The sequence below is a fragment of the Poromitra crassiceps genome, assembly GCF_964638095.1.
Source record: "Poromitra crassiceps genome assembly, chromosome: 27".
Taxonomy (NCBI): domain Eukaryota; kingdom Metazoa; phylum Chordata; class Actinopteri; order Beryciformes; family Melamphaidae; genus Poromitra; species Poromitra crassiceps.
In genome coordinates this window covers 959,346-970,591 of record NC_139650.1, presented here as the reverse complement: position 1 = coordinate 970,591, position 11,246 = coordinate 959,346, and the positions used below count along the sequence as shown (strand labels likewise).

Below are 11,246 nucleotides of genomic sequence, written 5' to 3'. Positions count from 1 at the left end.
CATAGATCATCCACAAGAAAAATGTTGGTAATGCTAACAGCCAAAGAAATAGCTCTCATTGTGACATAAAACGTGTCCAAATTTCCCTACATGTAAACCCACTGCCCTTTTGACCTAATCTGACAAGATTAAATGTTTTCAAAGGTTAGTAAAAATGCTTGGCACCCCAATCTGTGACTGGACACTTCTAAACAGGGATTTAAATGTGTAATACATTTGACATCAGTTGAGGAGCAAGTTAACCTTTCTATTTACCATGCAGCCCTCTCCCTTCACAAGTTGAGGGTTTGGGTAGATTTTCTTTGATGTGCAACACTGGACAGTGGTAATTGGCTGTCAAACCTGGTGCATGTGGTACCAATACGGTTTGCTACTCTTTATACCCAAGCCTACTTTCGACATTGGTCTTAATGACAAAGTGAAAGCTATTCTATTTCTACTCAATTCATTGCCATGCTTCAAATAATAAAGTTACTCTAGTTTTGTGGTATTTTGTGTTTCAATGTTTTCCTATTGCACTGTGTTTGTGTTCCCTTCAACTTGACTATCTGCTTTGTTAACCTTCCCACGCCAGTAAATGGTCTGATATCGCTTTAAATAACTGCAGAGCCTTTTAAATGTACCATAATGTAATTAAGCATTTGTGTAAACCGATCTTAAAACTACTGTAAGTTTTGTACTGTACTGAAAGAAAGTCTATTCCAAATAAAATACTTGACAAACCTGTCTTTCCTATAATTGCATAATCTGTAAACTAGAGTAATAAGAGCTTTGCAAATTCCAGTTTTTATCAAATTTCACTTTATCCTTCACGTGTACAGCATCTTCAAAACCTGCTTTACATGGGCTTTGCAGGAGGTCTGTGTGCACCACCCTGTGGGGAAAAACGAAACTCAATAGACATCTAGGATAAAAATCTGATGTGATTTTATTGAAGTGAAATGGTGCGAATTTCTTAAGACTCTCTCTGGGGCTAGACTGACATGATCTCTGACAGCACATGGACAACTGACCACATTAACATATATGAAGGGTAGCTGTTGTGGAGGCTACTAACACTAACACTAAATCTGGGGGGTGGGGTGCGGTCTTTCCTGGCCTCACAGGAGCGGATCCTCACCACCTTACTGTGGATGGCACGGCTGACACAGTAGTGCAGCTTCACGTAGAGTTTGGACAAAACGTAGGCTGCAGAGAAGAACGCAGGGAGGGACGGGTACAGTTGAGGAGAGAAACTTCACCAGCGTGACAGCGTCAAGTGTGAGGACGACCGCTTAAATATTCAACACTCACAATCAAAGACACTGGCCTCCGTGATGTCCCTCACGGCCTCTGCCTCCACATGTTCCTGATGACAAACTTCTTGATGGCCTTGTCCTTGGGGACACAACGGGCACAGTTGGTGCAGCGGATGGGCTGCACATGCCCACGGCACGGCCCTTCTTGGCACGACGGTTATTCCTTCTTTTCTTGGTCTGTAATGCAGAAGCCACAATTAATTTAACAAGACTGTACTTATAGTGTAACTACATGGTAACGAGACTGTACTTATAGTATAACTACAGGGTAACAAGACTGTACTTATAGTATAACTACAGGGTAACAAGACTGTACTTATAGTGTAACTACATGGTAACAAGACTGTACTTATAGTGTAACTACAGGGTAACAAGACTGTACTTATAGTGTAACTACAGGGTAACAAGACTGTACTTATAGTGTAACTACAGGGTAACAAGACTGTACTTATAGTGTAACTACAGGGTAACAAGACTGTACTTATTGTATAACTACAGGGTAACAAGACTGTACTTATTGTATAACTACAGGGTAACAAGACTGTACTTATAGTATAACTACAGGGTAACAAGACTGTACTTATAGTATCAGAATCAGAATCAGAAAGACTTTAATGATCCCCGGGGGGAAATTGGGACAGGTTACAGTAGCTCGCACACAGAACACAACATAGCATAAAAATAAACAGTAGTAAAATGCGATAGTAAACAAAAATAAGCAAAATAAGTAGAGTACGTATAAAGTAAGCAAAATAAGTCGAGTAAGTATACATTACGTGACAATTACCGTTATTGCACACTGGACTTATATTAAGTCGGCTTGCCCTTTACGTTACACGTGGCTCAGCCAGGCACAGTTAACCTATCGGCTGGCTCAGTCTCAGGGAGACTGAGCGTCTCCGAGGTGCTCTTTTAAGAGAGGCATTAAAGAGTCCGATGGCCACAGGCAGGAATGATTTCCTGTGCCTCTCCGTATTGCATCTAGGAGGGATCAGCCTCTCACTGAACGTGCTCCTGTGTTTGACTAGCACGCCGTGGAGTGGGTGCGAGTCATTGCTCATAATGGAGCATAGCCTGGACAACGTTCTCTTCTCCGACACCGCAGTCAGAGAGCCCAGATCCAGCCCCACAATGTCCCTGGCCTTACGGATCAGTTTGTTGAGTCTGTTGGCGTCCGCTGCCTTCAGCCTGCTGCCCCAGCACACAATAGCATACAGGAAGGCACTAGCCACTACCGACTCATAGAACATCCTCAGCATGGTCTGGCAGACGTTGAAGGACCTCAGCCATTTCAGGAAGTAGAGACGGCTTTGCCCCTTCTTGTAGAGTGCATCAGAGTTCTTAGCCCAGTCTAGTTTATTGTCAATGTACACTCCAAGGTACTTGTAATCCTCCACTATGTCAACACAGACCCCGTGGATTGAAACAGGGGTCACCGGAGCCTTGACCCTCCTCAGGTCCACCACCAGCTCCTTTGTCTTTGACACGTTGAGCTGCAGGTGGTTCTGCTCACACCATGTGACAAAGTTGGCCACCACATCCCGATACTCATCTTCATCACCATCTTTGATACATCCCACTATCGCAGAGTTATCAGAGAACTTCTGAAGGTGGCAAGACTGTCTGGTAGGTGAAGTCTGTGGTGTAGATGGTGAAGAAGAAGGGAGAGAAGACCGTCCCCTGTGGTGCTTCCGTATTGCTGACCACTCTGTCTGACACACAGTTCAGGTGCGGACTGCATAATCAGGCACGTCGGGCAAATGCCCGGTGGCCTGGCCTGGCCTGGCCTGGCCTGGCCTGCAAAAAAAAAAAAATATATATATATATATATATATTTTTTTTTTTTTTTTTTTTTTGTGGCCTGCTTGGTATCCCGGCCTGAATTATGATCCCATCCGCCCCCAGGCGCACATACTGTGGTCTGCCAGACAGGTAGTCCACAATCCAGGCCATATTTTCATTCTTTGATTATTCACTTCCTGAAGAAGGCTAGATGCCGAAACACGTCAAAGTTGATTTGTAAAGTCTAATATGACATTGCCATGTAAATAAAGGCATTTTAACTTTTTTAAAGGAGAGTGCCTTGGAGTTTTTTGTTTTTTTCAACTCTATTTGTAACCCTATCCAAAGAGCACCTCAAACAAACACACTTTTTAAGTTAAGTTAAGTTATCCTTTATTTATCCCCTTGGGGAAATTCATCCTCTGCATTTGACCCATCCTCTACTAGGAACCTTCCTAGAACTAGGAGCAGTGGGCAGCCACTGTGCAGCGCCCGGGGACCAACTCCAGTTCTTTTTGCCAGTACCTTGGCCAGGGGCACTGACAGGAGTATTAACCCTAACTTATACCATGGTCTGTGTGAATACTCGATTCTGATTGGCTGCAAGGTGTCCATTAAAAAGTGATATTGTACAGTGATAATGGACACCTAGCTAAATGGTCTGTTCACCGTTCATATCAATGCGCCATAGTTTCATCAGTGTTATCAGGAGAGCAGTTTGATTTGATTTGATTTGATTTTCGTTTCGGAGATTTTTTAACCTCGCGTCATCAGGCTCTTCTCGGCGAGAAAGAGGAGATTTCCGGCGAGCCCGGCCTTTGACACAGAGAGAGAGAGAGAGAGAGAGAGAGAGAGAGAGAGAGAGAGAGAGAGAGAGAGAGAGAGAGAGAGAGAGAGAGAGAGAGAGAGAGAGAGAGAGAGAGAGAGAGAGAGAGAGAGAGAGAGAGAGAGAGAGAGAGAGAGAGAGAGAGAGAGAGAGAGAGAGAGAGAGAGAGAAACCGGGCTCTCAGCTGTCAACTGTCAAACCTCCTGTTTACAACTTGCAGCAACCAGCAGCCAGGCGCTCTGGGAGAGCGCGCGCTGCCTCTTATCACTGATACAAATCAAGGGGTCCACCCGCTATGCACAAATCAAGTCAAAGAGGAAAAAGACGAGATCAACAAAAAGAAAACAACGCAATGGGCAGTTAACAGCAACACACTGAGAGACGTCCTTGTACAAAACATACCTGGACTCCAACATACTGAAAGCAGATAGTTTTCACTCTACTCCTGCCTCGCGCCATTTACGTCTTATAAGACCCGCAGACGTTAACACAGAGAGTTCTCTCTGCATGTCACCACATACAGCCCCCGCTGCTCTGTGTTACTTCCTGAAACTCGATCGCTCTTAAATGTTAATATACTTGGCCAATACGTATCTATCATACAAAATAAAGCAAGCTGCCAAACGGTAATGTCTTCATTTAATGTAGAACGCAAAACATCGTTAAACCTGCATTCCTGTAATAAAGTTAACGTTTGAGTCGGCTTTAAAACGGAGCAGGTGGTGGAGGTGGGAGGGACTATTTTATTTCGTGGAAGACTGATTTACAGTATGAATAACAGACATTTAGCCATTTAGATTGCTTTATTTATTACACATGGAAATATAAATGACTGGTCTTATTGTTTTGTTGGCAAGTGACCATGGTATAAGCGGGTTAATGCACTTCGAGGTGTCCATTATCACTTTTTAAGGGACTTCGCGGAGGCAACCATCCTCGGCTTCGCCTCGGACGGTTCACGCCTCCACGTCATCCCTTAAAAAGTGATAATGGACACCTCGTCGTACATTAACCCTAACATACATGTCTTTGATGGTGGGAGGAAACCGGAGCACCCGGAGAAAACCCACACGAACACGGGGAGAACATGCAAACTCCACACAGAAAGGACCTGGGACGGACCGGGGTTCGAACCCGGGACCTTCTTGCTGTGAGGCAACAGTGTTAACCACTGAGCCACCGTGCCGTCATTTTGAGTCCAGGAAGCGCTCCTTCCTAAACATTTTCATATTTTCACCATATTGTGGAAACTAAGCAAAATTTTTCGTTTTCTTTGTTTAGTTTTTTCTAGATAAATAGCTAATGCGGCTGTCGTCCACTCCGTCAGAAGTGCGTTGCCGTGGTTTTAACCTCGGGTCCTTTGCATTTACTATTTATCTTGAAAAAACTAAAAGAAAAAAAGAAAAATGTTGCTTAGTTTCCACAATATGGTTGTTGTTTTACATCCCTGCACTACACCACTTCAATCAAGATTTACAGTACGCCCAGAAAATATGTGAATCCACGAAATTTAGAGTGTTCTCCCGTTGAGTTACTGTTTAGAGAGGCTGATTATAGGGGCCCGCGCTACCGCAGCTGACCACTGCGAGGCGCATTCTGTTTCCAAAAATGGCCGGGACCAGAACTGCGTCGCGTCTTCAAGCGCCCAGCTCCAAGGCCGCGCCCCTTTTTAGGGGAAACCCACCATAGTAAACGACGGTACAAGAAGCCGAAACCACTTCAAACAAACTATTTAAAACGGTTTAATTTGATAGAGATATGCCGAAGAGTTGCTGTGTTGTTATAGTTTCACTAACAAAAAAAAAAAAAAAAAAAAACTGGTCTGCGATAGGGTAGGCGTGACACCGTCAATGTGGACGGTGCATGTAACCTGGTGGAAACTGGATACAGCGTTCATATAAGGCAAGTACCTCGTGTCGATGTATCTTGCGCATTCTATGGCCGGCCGAGTTGAAATATATTGTCATGTCATGGTGTCTTTGGGTCATTTATAAAGGAAATTCATTCTGTTATTTTTCTATAGATGTTTTGGGTACTGCTATTTTACATTGAAGTCAACGCGAGTGGCTTGTGTTATGAGATACATAGATGATCCCCTAAAAAGGGGCGCGGCCTTCAAGTTTTGCAAATTACCCGGATGTGCTGTTCCTAAGAAAGCGCGTAACCTCGCGTAGATGCACGTTAGAGGTCTACGGGAGCGCGCATGAGCCACCAACATTTTGGTATTATACATAAATACACCGCCATACGGATGCCCTCTAGATAACTCCTGAATTCCAGACATTTGTGAAAGTGGCACAAGTGGACGCTAATTTCTCTTTCTAGATCGGATCAAATTCTATCGAAGGATAGATAGGACAGGACCTCCTTCCAGAGGATGAATTGGGGGTGCTAACAGCCATAGCTGGACCAGCTAAGGTAGGCTATAGACGGTTTTAACTTGACAACAAAAACATTCTAAATTGAACCCCCGCTCACTTCCTGTTGCCGTGTTTGCTATGGACATAAAAATAAAAATAAACATTCAAGTGCAGGACTGACCATTCCGTGAAAACCGTCTATACTGTAATGGCCCATTTCCACCGCAGCTAGAGCGGGATCGCGCGATCAACCCGCTCCGCTAATGTCTATTCCACCATAAGAGTCAACTTCAAGTGAGACTGAATCACCACCCTTTTCTTTTTCTCTCTGTGTAACATTGCACTCAAATATAATATACATACGAATAGGAGTAAAGTTAGCATACAAATGTGCTTAGTGCTTATGTAACCACAGGGCACTATAGCCCTGTGTTGGCGTTGTATGACACCGGGCCTTAAGTTGTCATACAACGCCACTCTGGGAGTTTCACCCAGAGAATACCACATCAAACGTTTCAGAGAATACCCAACATCACAGGTTTTTAAAAGGAGGGAGCAGAGACGTGCATTTCCAGTTCAAACAAAAAGTATTGTAACCGAGCGTTTTGGGTTCTTTATATATTGTTCATGTGTTGGAATAAGGAGTCAGACATGAGTGAAAGTAAAAAAAAAGTAGCCTATACAATCATGACTGCAGGGACGCCAGGATGAATGCTCCGTGCCGTAAGTAGGTTAGGCTTTATGCTCAAACGATGTTGACATTAGTAGGTAAAATTAACGGTAACACTTTACAATAATGTAACACAAAAAATGGGTAGGCTAGTTATTAAGGAACTAGTCAGGAACTAACCATTAGTTCATGAATAGTTAATGATTAGTTCCTGAATAGTTAATAGGTAGTTCCTTAATGGTAGTTACTTAGTAACCGACTATTAGTTACCATGTTAACGAACGAGTAAGTAATGATTACTTCCTTAAAAAAATATTTATTTTTTATTTTTTATTTCGCTAGTTCATGAGTATGGGGTAGTAATGGGTAGTTCCTTAATGACCCTTAATGGTAGTTACTTAAAGATCCTTAATGGTAGTTACTTAAGAACTGACCATTAGTTACCATGTTAACAAACCAGTAAGTAATGATTACTTCCTTAATTTTTTTCTGCTAGTTCATGAGTAGTTAATGGGTAGTTACTTAATGTAGTGATGGGTTCACGTACGTCAGCTAGGAACCATTGTATATGTGTTGTTGCACGGGGGACCAATAAACAAGTTAGACAGTAAACTGAATGGACGTCCTGTGTCGTGTCTCCAGTTAGCCTCCTAGGTTTATTATTGTACCAGTAAACAATGTGACATGGTGTCAGAAGTTTAATAACTCGCGAAGTGGGTTCGGCGCCGCTTTTTGAGAAGAAGAAAAGTGTCGGCTTGGTCGAAGTTGCGCGAGCCAGTAGCGGCGACAATCAAAGTTAGCAGAGCTAGCTAGCCACGCTAGCTGATAGCTGCAGCAACATGAACCAGTTTCAAGTCACCCCACTGGAGAAATTCACGTTTAAAGCTGAAGATTGGACAAAGTGGATTAAACGTTTTGACAGATTTCGCATCGCGTCTGGTCTGGAAATACAGGCGGACGAAAATCAGGTCAATGCATTAATCTACACAATGGGAGAGGTAGCCGAGGACATTTTGGTTTCTTTACACCTCAGCGATGAAGAAGCGAGTGAGTACGAGACTGTCAAAGGAAAGTTAAATACTCATTTCATAGCTCGCAGGAACGTGATCTTTGAAAGAGCCAAGTTTAACCAGCGACAGCAGGAAACAGGCGAGACGGCCGACTGCTTCATCACTGCGCTGCATTGCCTAGCAGAGTATTGCGGCTACAGGGCTCTGCATGACGAAATGGTGAGGGACAGGCTTGTGGTGGGTCTGAGAGATAAACGTTTGTCAGAACAACTGCAAATGGACCCCGAACTGACACTTGAAAAAGTGGTCACCAGAGCTAAACAAAGCGAGCAGGTGAAAAAGCAACAAGAAATGCTAAAGTCTAACTTTAAAGGAGACATTTCAAACACGCAGCTTGACAGCATGCGCACACAGCAGCATGGCGGCGCAAGATCAACGCAAGCTAAACCACAGTCATTCAGACACAGTAGTCAGACGTTCAAGAAAACACATGACAGACACAAGATGTGGGGACACAAGAGGGCACAGCCTGGAACAATGTCCAGCGAGGGATGTGATGTGCAACCTGTGCAGAAAAAAAGGACATTATGCTAGAGTGTGTAAGACTAAAAAAATGCATGAAGTGAATGTTGCCACAGTCTCCGAGGACACTGAATAATCCTATGAGGTCGCGTTCCTGGGCTCAGTGACAACTGATGCGGGGGACAGTCCCTGGATGACAGAAATAAAAATGGACAACTGCAAAACAGTGTTCAAAATTGACACAGGAGCAGATGTGTCAGCAGTCCCGGAAGCGCTGTACGCACAGGGCCAGTTCAGCAGACTGGAGAAGGCTACAAAGATCCTGAAGGGGCCTGGAAGCATGGCCGTATCTAGCTATGAGGACGGGGAGGTCCGGACCTCCCCTAATATTTCAGAGAAAAAAAAAAATAAGCTGCATGGAAAAGCATGAAAAACACGGGATCGCTTTTATTTTGAAACGAAAGGCAGGTCAGGCAGGAAGTCATCTGACGCCGCGTCCGCGGTAACTTGATTCCGAGAGAGCAGCAGCATGGTGGTGATGACTGTCTGTCTGCCTGGCGAGATAATTGAAGGTGAGCGAGCTGCGAGACAGTGAGCGAGTGAACGACAGACGAGGTGAGTGAGTGACACTGACAGATTTTTTAGCAACAACCAAGAAAGTAAGTGTCTAGTCTGTCTCTTAAGTAACGTTACCTGTGTGACACGTTGGGAAGCTACTGGCTAATCATGCATGATGCCAATTGCCAAGCTCCCGAAGTCAGGTATTCAGGTGGCTGTATGCATGGTTTCAGTTTCATGACCCAATAAGTAACAAAAAGAGGTGGTGTAAAGTTAAAAACAACATAATATATTTTATTTTATTTTTCAATCGTTCCTATCAGGAATAAATAAATGTTATTTTTCATTTGGAATATACTAAACTGTATACATACACTGTATATATAGTATAATTATAGTAATATATATTTGATAACTGATAAAAAATTATAGAACATTGTCATGATATTCTAATTTATGGTGATGCACCTGTATGTGTTGTAGTAGACTAGATTTGACCGAGGTGGGTATTTGATACTGGGCAATAGGCATCCTTCGCACTATTCAGTAGCTTGAAGCCTTAAACCATATCAAATAATGTTTTTACATTATGCAGGGTTTCATTCACTTATTTGAAGAGTACATGAGCCCACATGTTTGTGTCATCTACTATGTATTTGTTATTGTTGCATTACTCTTGCTAGCCTATAATTTGATAATAATCACATTCAATAATTTGAACCCTTCATTCCAAATTATTTTCAAGCATTATAATGTAATGTAATCAATAATGTCTAATCCACCTCCTTGATACCCCCTACAGAAAATCAACAAGTCAGAAAGTGACAGAAGAGTGAATCAGAAAAATGCCAAAAAGAAAAAAACCTCTGCAGCAGAAAACATTAGATTCATTTGTTAAAAGAAAAACTGTGCCATGTGACAGTGAGGACAGAGAGGATGAGAAGGGACAGAAGAAAGAGGAGGATAGAAAGAAAAGTGAAACTGCACAAAGTGGAGAATTGAGAGGACTGTGTGGAAAGAGAGAAGAGATAGAGCAGAGTGGAGAACCAAGTGAACAGAAAGGAGAACAGAGAGAACAAGGCGGAGAACCAAGAGGAGAACCGAATGCACAGAGAGAAGAAGAGAGGGTGGTGACATGAATAATGACATCACAACAGTATAATCCTAATGTTGATTTAGAATGATATATTCCTCTAAATATAGCTAAAAAAGGGGGGGGGGGGAACTAAAAAAAATTCGGCAGCGCCCTGGCGGGCGCCACCGAGTCCGCCTCCCCTTGCTGGGCCTCCCCTTGCTGGACCTCCCCTATTTCGAAACCCTGGATACGGCCCTGCCTGGAAGAGGTCATCTCAGCGTCAAAGGCAAGTTTACTGCCACTCTGAGCAAGAGAGACAAATCTACGAAAGAGGACATCTATGTCGTAGCACACCGCTGCTAAGCAGGCCAGCTGCCACAGCATTGCAGCTGATCGCCAGGCTAGATGATGTCAGCCTGGACTGCAAAGAGGCGATAAAACAGGAGTTTCCAAAGCTGTTCTCTGGACTAGGAAAAATGGAGGGTGAGCTACCCCATTTACCATAACAACGCCCAGGCGTATCTCCCTCCCACTCCTAGCAAGGATTAAAGAGGAGCTGAACCGCATGGAGCAGCAAGGTGTTATTTCAAAGGTGGAGGAGCCCACAGAGTGGTGTGCGCCCATGGTGGTGGTGCCCAAGCGCACAGGCAGGGGGGTGAGAATATGCACCGACCTCACCGAGCTGAATAAATCAGTAAAGAGAGAAACACATCCACTCCCCACAGTGGAAAACACACTAGGACAGCTTGCTGGAGCCAAAGTGTTTTCAAAGCTAGACGCCAATGCTGGATTCTGGCAGATACCACTCGCCAAGGAGTCTTCTCTGCTAACAACATTCATCACTCCGTTTGGGCGGTATTGCTACAACCGTCTGTGCTTTGGCATCTCATCCGCGGCAGAACATTTTCAGAAACGCATGCAGCAGACGCTGGAGGGCTTAGAAGGTGTTCTGTGTCAGATGGACGACGTGCTCATCTGGGGAGCCACTCAGATTGAGCACGACGAGAGGCTGCGGAGAGCACTGACACGCCTGCAGGAGGCAGGAGTGACCCTCAATGACAAGTGTGAGTTCTCAAAGAGCAGGATGAAATTCCTGGGACAGATCATTGAGGCGTCGGGGGTCAGCCCAGACCCTGACAAGGTAA

The 11,246-nt window shown here is 44.0% G+C and overlaps 1 pseudogene across 1 annotated transcript; it reads right to left on the bottom strand.

Moving 5' to 3' along the window:
- Nucleotides 1–838: 838 nt before the first annotated feature.
- On the bottom strand, nt 839–6,308 carry LOC310799350 (small ribosomal subunit protein eS26-like; annotated as a pseudogene). The gene is made up of 4 exons: nt 6,303–6,308; nt 1,294–1,475; nt 1,058–1,188; nt 839–874 (listed from the first exon to the last, which is right to left on the bottom strand). The product of its transcript is annotated as a small ribosomal subunit protein eS26-like (transcript).
- Nucleotides 6,309–11,246: the final 4,938 nt, after the last annotated feature.